This window comes from Camelus bactrianus, chromosome 23 (genome assembly GCF_048773025.1).
Source record: "Camelus bactrianus isolate YW-2024 breed Bactrian camel chromosome 23, ASM4877302v1, whole genome shotgun sequence".
Classification (NCBI taxonomy): domain Eukaryota; kingdom Metazoa; phylum Chordata; class Mammalia; order Artiodactyla; family Camelidae; genus Camelus; species Camelus bactrianus.
Window position 1 is genome coordinate 5,610,343 of NC_133561.1, and position 19,410 is coordinate 5,629,752.

General features: G+C 37.1%; 1 long non-coding RNA gene across 9 annotated transcripts in view; it reads right to left on the reverse strand.

Annotated features, from left to right (window-relative positions):
- LOC141574748 (uncharacterized) overlaps nt 1–19,410 on the reverse strand; it is a 945,654-nt gene that overhangs the window by 517,484 nt on the left and 408,760 nt on the right. For all 9 annotated transcript variants that reach the window (XR_012501786.1, XR_012501790.1, XR_012501785.1 and 6 more), the window contains one exon: nt 7,503–7,601. This is a non-coding gene — a long non-coding RNA (uncharacterized LOC141574748). The remainder of the gene's footprint in view (nt 1–7,502; nt 7,602–19,410) is intronic.

The window sequence follows — 19,410 nt, forward strand, 5'->3', positions numbered from 1 at the left end:
AATTTGCAAAAAGTCACTCAGGAGTGAAGTGTGTCTTTCTCCCGGAAGCCTCTATTTCATTGGTTCAGAGCTCAGTCAGGACCACGCACCCTCCTCACCTCAGGTACAGCACTAAAATGTGTGCGTGTTCTCGACTTTAAATGTACCTACTTTAAATGTAGCCATGACTACCGTAGGTGGGAGGCTTCAGTGACTTCACTTTCACTTTGAATATTTCCTTAAATTATCAACTCAGGTGTTTTTATTTGTCAGTTTCTTATTAGTGATACACTTAACCATAAATCAATGAGAAATGCCACCTTCAGAGAGAAAATGGCATGAGTTTCTCACATATTTACTCAGGAGCCAGTTGACAGGTCTATTAATTCCATCAGTATTTACTGTATATTGCTCTGCAATAGACAAAATAAATTTGTTTGCCTCATTCAGTGTAATTCAGTTTTTATAAGAATGCAGTCTTATGAAATATCACAGAACAGTTTATGGCAAAAAGAACAAAGGAAGGTAAACCTTTCCTTACTTGGTATTTTAACTCTCACACAACAGGTAAAGAAGAGGTAAGAGCTTATATTCAAGAAGAGGGTGAAAGAGGAAATATTCAGATTCCCAAATGGTCCCAACTTGGGTGAAAAACAGAAAAAAAAAATCAACCTATTCTGTCTTCCCTTCATATGATAAATTATGATATAACAAAATCAAAGTTGTCTTGCCAATCAGAAGCTCTAGGTTTGAAGGACAGCCTCGAAACCATGGAGGGGGCCTTGGGAAAGTCATACGTCAACAGACTCAGTTCCATCATATGCTAAATATGAAAACATCTATGTTTTAAAGATTGCATAAAGCTTATCTAGCACCACAGCCTGGAACACAGCAGTCTCTCTCAATTAAATATATACAAATGAGTATTTCACCTGCAACCTTTTCTGATTTTTTTTTCACTTTTTTTCCTTTCTAATTAAGTAACACACTTTTTAATCCATGCATTTAAGGTTAATAGCACCATGTATGGGAAACAGCTACAAACAGATGGAAACTTACTTATGTTTTGTGTCATCTCTCATCATTTTCTCCTAAGTGAATTATAGTCACTCATTTCTGTTAATTTGCTTAGGTCTTGAAAGTGCTGTAGTGTTTCCACTTTTGTAAACCATGGCAACTGACCAAACTCACAGAATGACTTTTGATTTTACAAAGTATAGATCTCATTTAAGCAAAAAAGTAGTAACTCAAAAAATCTTCTGATAGTTGTCTCCTGTTAATAACATGTTGATCGTCATGCCACCCAAATCTGGGTGACAGTTGTGTCTCCTCAGGGGTACCTGATTCATAGCAGGCAATCAACATGTCCATGGACGCTAGCCAAGCTATTAAGCTACATTAGATAATGATATCAGAGGAAGGAGAAGGGGAGGGAGGGAAGAAAATCAAACATAAAGCCTGGAATCATGCATATGATTATCCTAGGAGACTATGCACAGGAGAAGAGCACTTCATTAATATACAGCCTACCACTAGTAGTTACTTTGTAATTACTGTAATTATCTTGCTATCATGGAAAGAGCGCTGGATTTAGAGCTAGAAGATTAGTTTGAGTCCAATATCTTTCAGCATATAAACTTGGTCAATTCTCTTAATATTCTGCAATCTAATTTTCATCATATGTAAAGTGGTAATAATCACCTCTTGTGAACCTCACTGAGTGGTTACATCATTTTAAAATAAGGTATATGAAATGAATATGAAAATATTTCTACACAGTAAGAAGTGTGTAACTATAAATTATTGGTATCAGTGGAAGATCTTTCCCAAGAGAAAGACAGAGAGGTCTCCTGTCACTTAGTGAGTGAGCTTCCACAGATGGACTCACCCCACAGGGACGAAAAAAGAATGCAGAATCAAAGGCCCTTCCACTACCACCACCATGTGCAAGTCTCATAATTTCATTTTCTCATTTGTAAATGAGGGGTTATCATTATGACTCAATAAGATTATAGATTGTAATTAAAATATCACACTTAAACAGTCTAGCCAAATACACAAACACTCTCACTCAATGCTCCAACTTCACAGTTCATTTCTAAAACCAGGCTGACTTCAAGCAAAATCATAAAGTACTTTGCCTTCTGGGACCCAAATTTCTCTCTAGGTGAACAAGCTGTCACACCACTGCCAGATCCTGACACTTTGGGAATCGCTCTGCCTCTCTGTATTCAAGAGTCTGTTGAGTCATCACTCAGCTTTTATGGAACATCTCTGATGAGCCAAGAACAAAAATTAATAAAATACCCCAGCCCTCAGTGTGCTCCCACTTAAAGCAGAGAGGTACCTAAATGTTCTAGACAGAGGGGAGTTAAGTCAAAATGGGAAGATTTCTTGGGTAGGACGTTAGAGGGTGACACCACCCATACAAAATCAAGTCTTTCTGATCTGCTTCTTTAGTATCATAACAAACTGCTGTCATAATAAACAGCTCTCCGGTTTCTTTAAACTTGTGATGAATTTTCAGTATGTATTAGGTCATATTTTAATGATCGGAAAATAGATTCCTGCTAATAGAAAAATCTGTTTGGATACCACTGAGCAAATGAATAATACAAGTAGAGAAATTTTTAAATTGCAGTTAATAAAATGACTGATAATAATGATCTATACAGGTTCACTTCTCAGTCATCAGAAAAAATGAAAAATATCTGATGGGAAAAAAAGCATTAACAAACATGAATAATGTGCTATAGGGACACAATTTGATTACTTAAATTTTATAAATCTAAGTTTTATAAATGGACTTGTTGAAGTTAGATTTACTGATTTCACTAATTTTCTATGCATAGGGCACATGAAAGAAGAATTCTGGATATAAGTTTTACATAAATACACACACACACACACACACACATATTTTTTAGTCATCATCAACATGTCAACAGATCTCAACTTAAATTTACCTACCTATTTACTTGGCAAATTTCAGAAAATTTTATAGTAAGAGAGAGAGACAGAAGAGGAGACATTTGACTATGAATTTCCCAAGGACTCATATTGGAAAGACTGCATATTAATGGATAAATGTGAGAAATTAGGGGTGGATCCCAGGTGACAGAAGGATTTAAGAGAATACTAAGCTGTTTCAAAGCTTCATAAACTGAATAATAGCAAAACATAGGAGCTGTGAATCTCAAGGGGCTAATGCAGGCTCATGTGAAGACAATTTCAGCAGAAAAGGACACATAAATAGCTAATTTCTCACCTTTGATTAAAAATAGATTACCATAGAATTCAAACTCTTGTTACAGACCTATTAAAGAACTGTTACATTAATTTCATTGCATCCGTGAATAATAGATTTTTATTTTGTTGATATGAAAAAATTATCAAAATATTACTTTCAAAATATTTAGCATAATTCCAGTAGGATTCTCCAATATGAATAACTTATTTCTCAAATAGAACTTTTCATTACATTTGCTCATTCCCTTCCTAATTTTAGTAGGGTTGTTTTTGTAAAAAAAAAAAGGAAATGCATGGTATTCTCTCATTTCAATTCCTTATTACAGACAAATGAAGGTACAAAATTTGGTTTCAAATATAGTTTCACATCACTGAAACTATAAACACAGCAAGAATACCACTATGAGTTACTACAGTGTTAAGATATATAGCTTATTACAGATGTAGCTAACAAAATTACTGTGTTAGTACCCATATCAATAAGGATTTTTTTTTTGCTTACTTGCTTGTTTATTTTGTTTTGCCTTTTTGTGTGTCTGCTTTTCCTTTATTCTAATTCTTCCTGAGATCCAAATACTAATAGCAGGTGTGAATTTTCACACTTAAAATTGTCCAGAGAATTCAGGAATGATTCTGTCATCGTTTCTCTATATGGAATTCAGATCAGTAGAGAAAATTTAAATGTTTTCTGGGCTTTTTTTTGTTTTGTTCTTTGGTTGTTTTTTTTTTTGTTTTTTTTTTTTTGATAAAGGGCCCATTTAGGGCTGTTTTTTTAAATCCAAAATTTAACATTGCTCAATTTAAGCATTCTTTTCCCTTCTCTCAAGCTGGGCTGTGAGGCTTACTGACCATCACGCATGATGGGAGTCGGTGTGACCATGAGGCTCAGGTGGTCTGGGGCTGTTTTCTGATGTAATACCTAGCTGACAGCACTTCAGTTCCAGTCTCTGTATCTTGTGCTGGCTCTGATGAATGGCGATCATTTCTGTAGTTACACCCTTAGACGTCTCACAGACCCTCAAGATAACGATCACTTTGACAGATGAGCTGTGCTTCCATGAAATGACACATGTCTGATTGGCCCATTCTCTTGGATCTGCTTTCCTCCTCACCCCCTGGGCGCAAGGAAACGTTCATGTCTAATACATACCGTTCTCAGGCCCAAGGGAAGCTTCTTGGAAACACAGGCTTCCAAACTGCATGGGTTTTCCCTTGAGTTAGGGTTGCTGGACATTTCTACAAAGTTTCTGTCTTCAAACTCTAGCCAAGAAGCAAAATTCCAGGATCTGGTACCCCCTCAATCTCCCCAGGATAAATGACCTCTCGTTTCTATTTTGTAGCTCCACCTCCCTGCCACCCGCCCCAGAGATGATGAAAGGCAGAGGAAGTAGTTAACCTATTTGCTTTATCCAAAGCTCTTTCCCAAATTCCTTCTCCTCCTCTTCCAACCTGAGACTCAGTCATGTCTTATCCTGTGCTGGGGCAGGGGGTACAGCTTTATCCTCTGTTTACATAGTCCCCAGTCTTTTTAATCTCACACCTGGTGGTGATTGGTTTTCTTAACTTTAGTGAGGCATAACTGGAGCACCTAAACTGCACATATTCAAAATAGATTTATCTGATCACTTTTCACACAGGGTCACACTCACAGAACAATCGAGTTGCTGTGCTTTTCTCAACAGCCCATCCGTAATCCAGCCTCTATTTCACAGGTCAACATGAGACCCATTCCAAGGACAGAACCCACCAGGGAGCGTCTCAGATATTAAGCCTGCCTTCCATCTCTACTGTGTAAAAACATTTTCAGAAAATCATTAAAGTTCCCCACTTTCAACTGCTTGCATTGTACCCTTTGGGCAAGTAATCCTCAATTAAAACATTTTGTAAAATAAACTGGACAACTGAATTCATATGTTCTCATTGTTAACAACAGTCACATCTGTGTATTTCCCATATTAAAGAAATACGTTTAAAGGAGCAAATCTACTCAATATTTTTATAAGCAAAAGATATTATGGCCAAATGGTTCAACATGTTTCTTCTGTATAGAATTATTTCACAACCAGTTCCGACAAGGTTAAGTACAAGTTCTCCACGTCTGGGATTGGGAACATTAATGTTTGCTTTTTTTTCCCCTCATTCTGGATCCATTATTATCAAGCTTTCAAAAAATTAAATCATTTCCCCAAAAGAGTATAAACTATGAGACTTGGTCAAAGAGGCCAGTATGCACAAAGGATACTCAGACCATGAACGGGAGGGTTTGTTTTTCATGTCTAAGACTACAAACTACAACTATTATTTTAAAAGTATATTAATGAATGTTTCTTAAACATATATTATTCAAGCTTAAAAACCTTTGTACAGTGGGAAGAAGCATATGTAAAACCTAATCAGAATTAGCCAAAAAATAAGGTTGATTTTCAGTAAAATCTTAGATTTGTCTTCATTTTATTGAAGCTGCTGCTTTGGAGACTGGAAATCAACAAAGCAGGAATGTGCTTAATGGACAGATATTTCTGGGAACTAAAACCTTTAAAGCATGAGGAGAAGAGGAGTGAAGGTTCATGACATAAAATTTGACACTAGTTCAGAGGGGAATTTTTTTTTTAACTTTGAAGTGTCAATTTGTTTGCTAAATATAGTTTTCACGCCTTGTCAGCTCCTAACACAATTGTTCATTCTGTTATTAATTTACCCGAAAAAGATCATAATTAAAGTATTTTTCAGTGTTCTTTAAGTATTTCTTAGTCTCACTGCCTGAGATTACAAAAATGCGGTTCTAGACACAATTACTGTTTGACCTCTATTCTCTGAATATTTATACCTTTGGAGTTGAATATTAATTATTCTCAATATTGGATGTAGATATATAGGCAGACAGTTACATAGACAGACAAAACAGACGTAACTCACAATCTTATTCTTGGTGCATCTTTCAAACAATAATGATGATGGTGATAGGTACCATTTATTAAATGCTTACAAAATTCCAAGAATTTGCCCTTGTCCTAATTCATTTTCACCACAACCTAATGAATTAATCTCATTCCACGTGTCTTACAAAGAAGATAAATAAAGCTTAAAGAGCTGACGTGTGCTGCTTGGTTTGCAAGTGGCTGGGCCAGAACCTACACCCAGCCCTTCCCGACAGCCAGAGTCCTGCCAATGGTCGTGCTCTACAACCTCCTCCAGGTCATTTATTAGCTACTTCCTTGGTGTTCACCAAGGAGGAAAAAATCAAAATCCATTAATTTATTACAATCTTTTAACCCAAAAATACAAAGAACTCTCCAAATCTGTGCTTTACTTATGCACAAATTTTTGGATGGCAAAATTTGAGGGTCCTTCTCTCCAGTTTTCAGTGTTGATATCTTAAATGATATCTGTGGAATATCCTCTTCCTGCCCTGCACATTATCCCAACCACCCAAATTCAGTCTAATTGGAGCGCTGGTGGACATGCCTTAAAGCGCAGCCCACTCACATCTGGAGCACACGGGCACCACATCTCATTGACAGAACGACCTTTTCTTCCCGTGCGCTGTGGCATAAATGACGCAGACAACGCTACCGGGAGCACTCAATGAAAGAAATGAAAGGCACATTTTATTTCTTGGGATTGAAGGTCTGGAACAGAAGGGATTATATAATTGTGAAGGAAACTGTAACAGTGCTGGCTCTCTTCTGTAAGTGAGCATTTCGTTTTTCCAATAAACTTAATAATGGAAACTTTCATATGAGAAAGCACTTCTATTTTCTTTCCCAACACACAAAGCATTAGTCCCCCCAAGTGTATGCATAAGGAACGAGCTTCTCTTCCTTTCATTTAATACTGCTAAGGTCAAAACAAACAAACACCTGACAACAGAGACTGTGTAACAGAGATGATTGCCACAAGCTGACTCCTCTCACGGCAGAGTAACAGAAAGCAAAGTCTTTATTCCTCTGGAAATTGTAGAAGTGAAAAAGGCATGTTTTTTATATATAAGCCACGAGAATGTGAGGGCCAGAAAGAGAGACAGAGATCAGGCTAGTGTGGCCTTATCTTACATGACACTCAAGAGGGCTGGCTGGAGGGGAAAACACACCTCAGAGGAACGAAGCTGGAGAAGTCCCACCAGGTGTCCCAAGGCTGAGGGACGTATCTTAAGAGACCATATAGAGGAACCTGTTCCAAGTCACTGTCCCATGGAAACTGCAGATACGAGATCTCCAGCAAAGTTGTTATTTTTTGGAGGGGGAGAAGGAAAAAGAAAAAGCATGAGTACTTACCACAGCCAGGGAAAATCAGCCAGGGACAGACAGGCTCAAGTTCATGGAGACCATTCCCTGCCTCTCCTCACTGGGGATCCTGGAGGAGCCTTGGGGAGCCTAAGGCACAGGAACAAAGCAGAAGAAATGTTGACGGAAACATGAGAGGAGAGCTATCGAGCTGTCCCTTCCCACCAGCCTCCCAGCCTGCAGCAGCGGGCAGGGGGAAGAAGCATCAACTTGAAACGAAGTAAGGACTCTACTCTTACACTGGACTGCAAGTGATCATTGCTAAGATGGGATTTTTTTTTTTATAGAACTACAAGTAATCATAGAACAGTTGATCATCTATGAGTGAACCCTCCCACCCCCACAACACACACACGCATTAAAAAAAAGAATTAGCCACAGAATGGTTTGAAACGGACCAAAAGGAAATGAATGAAATTATATTCTATCTGTACATGCCAGATCTTGCTTTTTTATACTTGCAATTCTTGCAACCCCTTTAGAGTCATGAAGCACTTTATATTCTACCTTTGCATGAACCCTCTGCCGTGTACCAGTCATCTTTACACTTGAGGACATTTCTGCCTAGAGTGAGATGCTTCTTTGAAAGTGAGAATATACCATGGTTTGTCCGTAGCTTTACCGTTTCCTATTTTGTATGTCCCAAGTGCTATGGCTGTTCATAAAGAACAGGTAACAAAAATTAATTCACTGTGTTACCAATCTTGTTCTTCTAATTAGTGATCTGCTGAACATCTATGTTATACTAAAGGAACTGGCAGAGAACGGAAGAAAATCTCTGCCTTGCAATTAAACAAGAGATTAAAAAGAACCTGTGTTTTTCGGGCCTTACATTAATTTTGCCATTTCATATGACATGAGCACCAAATCCTTGCCATGCCCTGTAAAGTTGTGTGTTAAGAACATTAGTGAGACATGGTTTCACACTGAAAATTAATGAACATATTGAGAAGAACTGACTGAGTTCCTTTAAGTGAATACATGAAAAATTTCAAAAAAAAAAAAGTTACAGTTAAGTTTGGAATATGATGAAGAAAGTTTTATGGTTTTTTTCCCCTTCGTCTACAAGACAATCATTAATAATCAATGAAGGAGATTTGCTCCAAAAATATTGTTCAAATACTTATTGGGATTGAAGAAAAAAATGAGAATTTTATGTCATACATTTTTATCAAAATTCACTTAGAGTTACACAACTTTTCCTGTGACTTTAGGATTAGACACAGTTACATCCATTGAGACTTGTCCATCTAGAAGGGATGGGGCGGAGTAAAAAGTTAGACTGAAACTCAAGGCACCTGAGGCCTTGCCCTAGGCGTCTCACTCATTAACTCTGCAACCTTGAAAACCATGTAATGTTGCTACCATTCTTGTTTTATTGAATTTATTTTGATACGATTACTCACATCCTCTAGAAATAAAGAAATTAAACAGTTCTCATACTCTCACATTAGGGTACGTACATTCAGCCTTGTTCACTTCCTAAAGCTGTTAAGATCAAAAATGCACATGAACAAATTTATAAAAGTGCAAAGTGCAAAGCAAATGCTAGTAAAGGCCAAATTCTTGACAACGTAACGATTGTTTTGCAAACGCACTTTATATAAATTGTTTCGTTGATCATCCCCGAAACCCAGGTCATATAAGAACTTTTACAGCCCTAATCTTACAGAGGGATATTAGAATTATTCCTAGGCCACAATAAATATTTCCCAACTAGTCAATAACAGAAAGTCCCTTGCCTAGTCTGAGAAAAACAGGTATAAAAAATAGCACAATATAGTTCAAATTTGAGATTAGAACAGTAATGGAGTTTAAAGTACATAAAAATGTATTACTCTCTAAGTTTAGATTTGTGCTTTTCTTACACTCAGCTACATTTCCTTGGAAGTACCACTCAAATTGTATAAAAGAAAATAATCATTCGATTCATTAAGGGGACAAGCCAGTAAATTTAGTGTTTTCAAATCTGTAGCGTAAAATGTAAAATTCTGACATACATTTCAAAAGGAGAACTAATTATTAATATAGGTTTAATGTTGAGAAATGGAGGAGAGGGTATACCTGCCCTCTTATCATTTTGAATCTGGTATGAGTATAAATTGTGATTTGAAGGCTACCAAAAGAAGCCACGTGGAAGTAAGAGTTGAAAATAGATTCAGGAAGACACATTTTGCTGTTGTTGTTGTAAGTGTTACCTTGATATAAATAGATTTCCCTGGAAATTGTTTTTTTGTTCTCAAATGCCAAAATTGAAGTGGTTTCCAGACTGGAAGCACAAATGTAGTGAAAAAATGTTCTCTTGTTACACAAAAGTTCTTTACAGAATTATATGATTTGCCTAGTGGGTTACTGCTTACTCCCTCAGGCTAACTTTGGTCATTTTTACAAAATCTTCCAATAATTCTCCTAAAGTCCCATCAACAAATAACACTTTATGTAACGTTTTGCGAACAGCTTGGCTAAATTCCTTCAATTCTCTCTTACCATTTGCACCGACTACAAGCAAACTCAGCTTCAAAAGATTCTCACATTTTCAGAAAGAGCACAAAGACTGTACTTTCCATCCTGACGAAGAGTTCTCAGGCCTGGGAGAGCTGCAGAGCTGAGAACAAAGGCCTGCTGTTTTGAAAATTGTTTATGGACCCAAACCATCTGATCTCATCTGCTGTAGAGAGTGTCGTCTGCATAGCTCTGGTACAATCCTGGAGTTCCTCTTGTAACCCTTTCTTGCACAATCATTTCTCTACAACTCTGACTTTATTGCCATACCTTCCTACAAAATCCATCTAGGCACCATGGGAGGAATTTAGTAAAGCCCTGCTGAGTGGAACACAGGCTAACACAACCTTTCAGTAGAAATCCCAAGGAGACTCCGTAAGGACCAGTGACACAAGTACTAAAACCATGCCCCTGGGGATAGTGCTCTTAACTATTTGCACATCAATATCTTGGATCTGAATTAGATGAACATGGTGAGCCTATTGATCATGACTCACTTAGAAGACAAACAAAATGAACAGAGAGCACAGAAACTGGATCGACTTTGTGTAAGTCAACTTAGCATTTCCCCACTAAAATGTCAAATGCACTGCCCAAAACTTCTAAGAATCCTGTTATTTTTTGCGGATTTCACTTCAACAGTGCTACTAGTTTTAGGCTCATAATACTACTTTAACAGTGGGAGATAGGATAGTATCACCCAATATACATTTCAAAAAACCTCTATAAAAAAACATTAATTGCTGGAGGCTTACTACCAGGTTCTTACTGATTTTATGTCAGTCTGAAGGGAAAAGTAACATATTTTATAAGTATATTAAAATTTCAATTTCAAAAGAGTTTTCAGAATATACAATCCTAAATTAACATACCTCTTCAAATTAGCATTTAAGAAAAGTTTTTGGTCATCTCTGTCCTACTGATATTGAAAATACATGTAGCACAAGTCGTATGGATGCAAAACACTATAAAAGCCCCAAAAGTAACTCTGCTATTCATCACATGCTGAGCCACAGAATCTCAGTAAATATGGTGAGAAGTTATTATAAGACTTATTTGTAAGGGTAAATTAAACACAATCTCTCTTTGCACCTGTGCGTCAGGTGGGAAGGGTGACGTGGGATGTAGGTACACGCATGCACTGCACACTTCAGGGTGATCTTCCGAAAGCTTTGTGAGTGGATGGGTGGGACGTGGATTTACTGAGCTGGCTGGATGTCCCCATTCAGATCCCAGCCCACTATCCTGATCCCCAGTATTCACACAATAGGCAATAAGCTGTTGGTTAGAATAAAGTCAACATGAAATGGGTGAAAAATGGGGGAATACATACCTAGAAGATTCTCACTCCCCCCTCTATAATGATCATGGGGTCGGTGACAACTTCCCTGAAAGAAATACAAGACCTCCTAGTTGGAGCCACCAGAAATGGCTTTCACAAAATCACTCATGAACAAGTGTGTTCTGTGAAGCCACTGTATTTTGGAGTGTTTTATTGTTCAGACAAGATTATTATGGGATGGAGGTGGAGCTTGAGGGAAATAAAATGGAGGTGAGAAAGGAAATGGAGTCAAGGACGACTGCTGGCTTTGGGAAAGCTAAGTACATCCAACTTCTGGAGATTATCCTTGTGCTTTTGTTTCTATCATGACGGAGTAATGGAATCTCTTTTCCTTCCTTCCTTTTTGTTTTACATCATCAGTTTTTGTTATCACAAATAAAAATATACTGTTACTTCTGGAAACCGTGAAGCATCATGGATCACCTGAGTAGAAGCAATGAATCTATGTGGTCTGGAAAATGCCTCTGTCAAGTGACAGACACGGGACCACAACAAGCTCATCTCCTGGGTGCTTGTCACCAGCCGTGCAGGGTCATTTTGCACACCTAGAAATACTGAGAAGTATTTCCTTCTAAAGAGTGGAGGTAATAGCGCTTCACACACCCACTTTCATTTTCCATGTGAAACCACAGCACATGTCCTCTGTCACAGATACAGCATCTCACTTACTCTTCCCGCTACCCTTGCCAAAATAGCCTGATTTAGCATTTTTATTACTGAACAAACTTTAACTACAGATTTTGTATTGGCTCCATAAAAACAGTTGATGGTTTGCTAAAATGAATTTCCCTCAGGCCCAAAAGAGGGAATTTTCTATTTTTTAAAATAAATCACATCGCCACAGATAAACACACCCCTTTTCTTTCTCCCACACCTACTGCCATTCAAACTGCCCCTCCCATAACTGATTCATCTCTTTCCTTGGATAAACAATATTTAACTCCAATTAATTAGGCAAAAGTCCCTCTTCAAAACATTCATAATTATATTAGCTCAGTTATGAATGATGTAACTTGGTCATTTTTATTGTAGTTGTTTTGTTTGTTTAGAGAGATATTTTGCCACTTCATATATAAAATAATCTCAGTGTGTGTATAGAACCAGATGAAAACCAGTGAAAGGACATTGTGTGTGTGCATGTGTGTAAGCATGTTTGTGTGTCTGTGACAATAAAAATTTGGACATATTCCAATTTTTTGCACAGCTTAGCAGAAATAGCAACATTTTTCTGCAAGAATTTCTTTTCTCTTAACCCTGCCTCTCAGCAACTATATCAAACTTCCTCTTAAGCATCTTTGTTGTTATTATGCTATTTCTCCACGTAAAAAGCAATCTTTGTGTTAAGCTTTATATCTCCTATATAAAGATGATCCCACACTTATAATTCTATTACAAACATGCACTTGTGTTTTTAACGCCAGGTTTTTAACACAAATAAATTTCTCAGCATAGCAACCCATTCCACAAAGTAGAAAAAGAGGCACTATTTACATCAATGGTGCTTTGAAACTAACATTTGCCTTCAGGGATACATCACAACATCCTCTCCAGCTCTTTTTCCTGACAGGTAATAAATATTCTCAGAAGTAACTGTTTTGATGTCGCCTTAAAAACCAGGGGGAAAGAAGGAGAGAATACTAGGGCTACATGCATTTTCACATAAATTTTTCTATCACATTTGACAGTTTAATTATATTGTTGTTATTTGCATTTCTCATGTTCCTTCAAACTTTAGAGTCCCAGCTAATGGCTTTCCATAAAGTGATACTTCATCGTACTCTTTGCTGAATCCAATCTTATCTTAGTTTCTTGCTCGGCAAGATACACTCAATCAACAACCACCATATGTTAAGAACTCTGAAGTTAGTTTGTTAGAATCAACAATTTCTGAAAGCCTCTATTCTTGGCTTTACATGATACATGCCTGAAAAATCAAACAGCATTCCGTGACACAAAGAGAAATTAAAGAAATAACTATGGAAATGTACTGAAGGAAAAAAAGAAATTTGTGTTCATATCTCAAACCAATTTGGAAATGTTTGTATACACTTTCCCCTTTAAAAGCATTGACCAAAGGATTAGAAAAATTTCTGCCACATCTCATTCCCTCTCAAATTTTTCCACACGTAATCCAAACGTAACTTTAGAGGAGCATAAATCATTTGAAAATTGTTTTGTGCTCTTTAGTGAGTGTTGACTGCCTCCAGACTCTAATTAATATGATATCTTATTTTCAGTCTTGTGAAGAGGTGAGGAGAATCACCCTTACAGATCTTGTGCAACAAAACAGAAGAATCTGATCTGAATTGCTGAAATTGCATTATTAGTTTCCCTCTGTCATCAGCCATTCTAAAATTGCCCTTTCACCTTCCTTTGCTATTTTTTTGATGTTGAGAAAAATACTAGAAATCTTAGAATAAGAGCTTCCACATTCTTCATTCTACCAAAAAAAAAAATCACTATATTCTAAAACTTGACCATGCAGTTAGCCCAACTTGGAGGACGTGGGGAAACCCAGACTCCTGGGTTCCATTCCCTGAGTCTCTGAATCGGTAGCTCTGGGTTGGGGCCCCAAAGTTTGCATTTCTAGCAAGTTCCCAGGTGCTGCTGCTCATTCAGGGACCACACTTTGAAATGACTGAATGAGAAGAATCCTGTGAGAACTGATCTCTTCCCAGAAACATTTTGGCTAATTCCCTGACTCCAGGCTGCTAAGTAGATAATTGTGTTCAATACCTATGTTCTCTCTCCCTTAAAATAGCTTCATAGGAAACTGAAAAATAACACACTTGGTCCTATTAATTTCAGAAGTGAGGATCAATAAAGGAATAGTTCTCTTCTCCTGGACAGAGGATTGGATTAACTTCAAGAAGAGAGGGAAGGAGGAAGGAAGGGAAAAGGGAGGAAAGAAAGAAAGGAGGCTGAGAAGCGAGAATTAAATCAACTTTTAAAAAAATTAGTTTCTCAATTATTAACAGAGATAAAGGGGGAAATTGATGGGAATACAATCATTGTCGGAGATTTTAACACTGCATTGACAGCACTAGACAGATCTTCCAGACAGAAAACAAATAAGGCAACAGAAAAATTAAATGATACAATAGAAAAATTAGATTTGGTGGATATTTTCAGAGCATTACACCGCTCAAAAATAGGATATACATTCTTTTCAAGTGCACATGGAACATTTTCTAGGATTGGTCATGTACTTGGGCACAAAAGAAGCCTCAACAATTTTAAGAAGATAGAAACGATCTCAAGCATCTTTACTGACCACAATGCCATGAAACTAGAAATCAACTACATAGAAACAAAGGAGAAAAAAGGAAAAGCATGGAGATTAAACAGCATGCTATTAAAAAAACCAAAGGGTCAATGATGAAATCAAAACTGAAATTAAAAAATACTTTGAGGCAAATGAAAATGAAAACACAACCACACAAAATTTATGGGACACAGCAAAGGCAGTGCTAAGAGGGAAGCTTATATTGATACAGGCCTTCCTCAAAAAAGAAGAACAATCTCAAATAAACAATCTAACATACCAGCTAAAAGAATTAGAAAAAGAAGAGCAAAGAAGCCCAAAAGTCAGCAGAAGGAAGGAAATAATAAAGATCAGAGAGGAATTAAATACAATAGAGATTTTTTTAAAAAATGGAAAAAAATCAATCAAACCAAAAGCTGGTTTTTTGAAAAAGTAAATAAAATTGACAAACGTCTCGCCAAACTCACTAAGAAGAAAAAAGAGAGAGCACAAATAAGCAAAATACAGAAGAAAAATGGAGAAATTACAACAAATAACATAAAAATACAGAATATCATACGAGACTATTATGAAAAACTATATGGAATCAAAATGGATAACCTAGAAGAGATGGACAAGTTTCTGGAAACATACTGTCCACCAAGACTGAATCAAGAAGAAACTGACCACTTGAACAAACCGATCATTAGAAATGAAATTGAAATAGCAGTAAAAAACCTCCCTACAAATAAAAGTCCAGGATCAGATGGCTTCACCAGGGAATTCTACCAAACATACAAAGAAGAAATCATACCAATCCTTCTCAAACTCTTCCAGAAGATTGAAAAGGAGGGAATACTCCCAAACTCATTCTATGAAGCCACCATCACCTTGATACCAAAACCAGGCAAAGACACCACCAAAAAAGGGAATTATAGACCAATATCACTGATGAACAGAGATGCAAAAATCCTTACCAAAATATTAGCAAATAGAATCCAACAGCACATAAAAAGATTATACATCATGATCAAGTGGGTTTCATCCCAGGGACACAAGGGTGGTTCAACATATGCAAATCAATCAATGTAATACATCACATCAACAAGAGAAAGGACAAAAACTACATGATCATCTCAATAGATGCAGAAAAAGAATTTGATAAAATTCAACACCCATTTATGATAAAAACTCACCAAAGTGGGTATACAGGGAACATATCTCAACATAATAAAAGCTATGTATGACAAACCTACAGCCAGCATAGTACTCAATAGTGAAAAACTCAAAAGCTTCCCACTAAAATCTGGGACAAGACAAGGATGCCCACTATCACCACTCCTATTCAACATAGTCTTGGAAGTCCTAGCCACAGCAGTCAGGCAAGAGAGAGAAATAAAAGGGATCCAAACTGGAAAAGAAGATGCATATGCCGACAACATGATACTATATATAGAAAACCCTAAAAGGTCCACACAAAACTACTAGAAATAATCGAAGAATTCAGCAAGGTAGCAGGTTACAAGATTAATGTTCAAAAATCAGTTGCATTTCTTTACACTAACAATGAAACAACAGAAAAAGAAAGTAAAGAAACAATCCCCTTTAAAATAGCACCCAAAGTAATAAAATACCTAGGAATAAATCTAACCAAGGAAGTGAAAGAATTATACACAGAAAACTATAAAACACTGATTAAGGAAATTAAAAAAGACTTTAAAAAATGGAAAGATATCTCATGCTCTTGGATTGGAAGAATCAATATTGTTAAAATGGTCACACTGCCCAAGGCAATCTACAGATTTAATGCAATCCCTATCAAATTACCCAGGACATATTTCACAGAACTAGAAAAAATCATAATAAAATTCATATGGAACCATCAAAGACCTAGAATTGCCAAAGCATTACTGAAGAGAAAGAAAGAGGCTGGAGGAATAACTCTCCCAGACTTCAGACAATACTATAGAGCTACAGTAATCAAAACAGCATGGTATTGGTACAAAAACAGACATATGGACCAATGGAACAGAATAAGGAGCCCAGAAATGAACCCACAAACTTTTGGTCAACTAATCTTCGACAAAGGAGGCAAGAACATACAATGGAATAAAGAGTCTCTTCAGCAAATTGTGCTGGGAAAACTGGACAGCAGCATGTAAAGCAATGAAGCTAGAACACTCCCTTACACCATACACAAAAATCAACTCAAAATGGATCAAACACTTAAACATAAGACAAGACACAATAAACCTCCTAGAAGAAAATATAGGCAAAACATTATCTGACATACATCTCAAAAATGCTCTCCTAAGGCAGTCTACCCAAGCAATAGAAATAAAAGCAAGAATAAACAAATGGGACCTAATGAAACTTACAAGCTCCTGCACAGCAAAGGAAACCATAAGTAAAACAAAAAGACCACCTACGGAATGGGAGAAAATTTTTGCAAATGAAACCAACAAAGGCTTGATCTCCAGAATATATATGCAGCTCATACGACTTAATAAGAAAAACACAAACAACCCAATCCAAAAATGGGAAGAAGACCTAAACAAGCAATTCTCCAAGGAAAAAATACAAATGATCAATAGGCACATGAAAAAATGCTCAATATCACTAATTATCAGCGAAATGCAAATCAAAACTACAATGAGGTGTCACTTCACACCAGTCAGAATGGCCATCATTCAAAAGTCCACAAATGACAAATGCTAGAGAGGCTGTGGTTAAAGGGGTACCTCCTACACTGCTGGTGGGAATGCAGTTTGGTGCAGCCGCTGTGGAAAACAGTATGGAGATTCCTCAAAAGACTAGGAATAGACTTACCATATGACCCAGGAATCCCACTCCTGGGCATATATCCAGAAGGAACCCTACTTCAAAAAGACACCTGCACCCCAGTGTTCATAGCAGCACTATTTACAATAGCCAAGACATGGAAACAGCCTAAATGTCCATCAACAGATGATTGGGTAAAGAAGATGTGGTATATTTATACAATGGAATACTACTCAGCCATAAAAACCGACAGCATAACGCCATTTGCAGCAACATGAATGTTCCTGGAGAATGTCATTCTAAGTGAAGTAAGCCAGAAAGAGAAAGAAAAATACCATATGACATTGCCCATATGTGGAATCTAAAAAAAACCAAAACATAAATACAAAACAGAAACAGACTCATAGACAAAGAATATAAACTTGTGGTTGCCAAAGGGGCAGGGGGTGGGAAGGGACAGACTGGGATTTCAAAATGTAGAATAGATAAACAAGATTATACTGTATAGCACAGGGAAATATATGCAAGATCTTGTGGTAGCTCACAGCGAAAAAAAATGTGACAAGGAATGTATGTATGTTCATGTATAATGGAAAAATTGTGCTCTACACTGGAATTAAACATAACATTGTAAAATGACTATAACTCAATAAAAAAAAGGTAAAAAAAAATTAGTTTCCAGGACTTTAGAAAGATGTCTCAAATAATAATGACAGCAAAATAAATGCAACTTCTCCTCAAAAAGAGGACATAGGGAGAAAGCCTCAGAAGCTGTCAGTTCTAGTAATTTTACAAATCATATCTATCGTCCTCAAATAATTCTTATTTTAATTTTCAGCTGCCAAAGATAAGCGGCCAATTAGGATAATTTGTTGATAGGCTCATTAGTAATTTTATTTGGGGGCCTCTGGTTGAGCTTCTCACTCTGATTAAATTAGGAAATTCCTACAAACTTTGTTACTCCACATGAAGGCTCCAATCAGTGAACAATTTTGAAGCTAACCAATTTCAAATAGAACATTTTTCTAAGTTTAAAACATTTTACATGACACTCTTCCTAATTACTAATCTCGTCTCCATGTCAGAACAGCTGAAGCAAAGATATTCTAAGTACAGCAAATAATAGTTACCTGTTGCAAAGGAGTGCTCTCACCTTAAAATTTTATTCCAGACATTATTCAAAATATGGAGACATTTAAACCAGATTCTCATAGAATCCAGACACTTTCTGCTCATGAGCTGACTCTTTTCCAAGGCACAGCTCCTTTGCAGACCACAGTGATAAAAGGCAACGCTGTCTCACCTACCTGCTGGCTGTTGATAATGTGCCCAGCATCTCCTAGGTTTGGCACAGAACAAAGAATGTAGAATGAGGTCTGGCATCTGAGAAGCTGACAATCCAAACAGGGAAATGACCACATGGAGTCAGGAGGGATAAATGAGTCGTAAAGTCATAGAAAATAGAAGAGGGAAAACGGGTATGGGTAGCAAGAAGAAAACCTGACCTTAAAAGAAGCTTCATGGACACAGGGGGCAGAGAATGATGGGGTGGGGGTGGGGGGGGGTTAGGTGGGATGGTACCCTGCAGGCTCGCAGGCTCAGATGCATGTGGCGCACAGGGAGCTAGTCTACTTCATCATTACAACAGTAGGTCCCTACTACCTCATTGTAGATAAAGTATTACTCTAAATTTGGAAGTGTTCAGTCTACCAGGTATTAATGATCAGAAAGGAGAATTTAAGCTCCAGAAAGAACTGAACTTAAACCAGAAGTATAGTGAAGTCTTAATATTCCACTATTTCTTGGTGGTTGAAAATATTCACAACTACTCGCTGTTGAAAATGACCCCCATGGAGTTCAAATTAACTATGTCTGCATTTCTATCTTCTCTGCAAAAGCCTGTGCTTACAGGGTTTGCAGGCCGTTGGTGGGGGTATTTGTCTTCTGGTGTTGTTCTGACGTGGCTCTTTTTATGGGGGCAAGATAATAGCTGTTCATTTGTGTTGTAAATATTACAGCAGGTTTTGAAT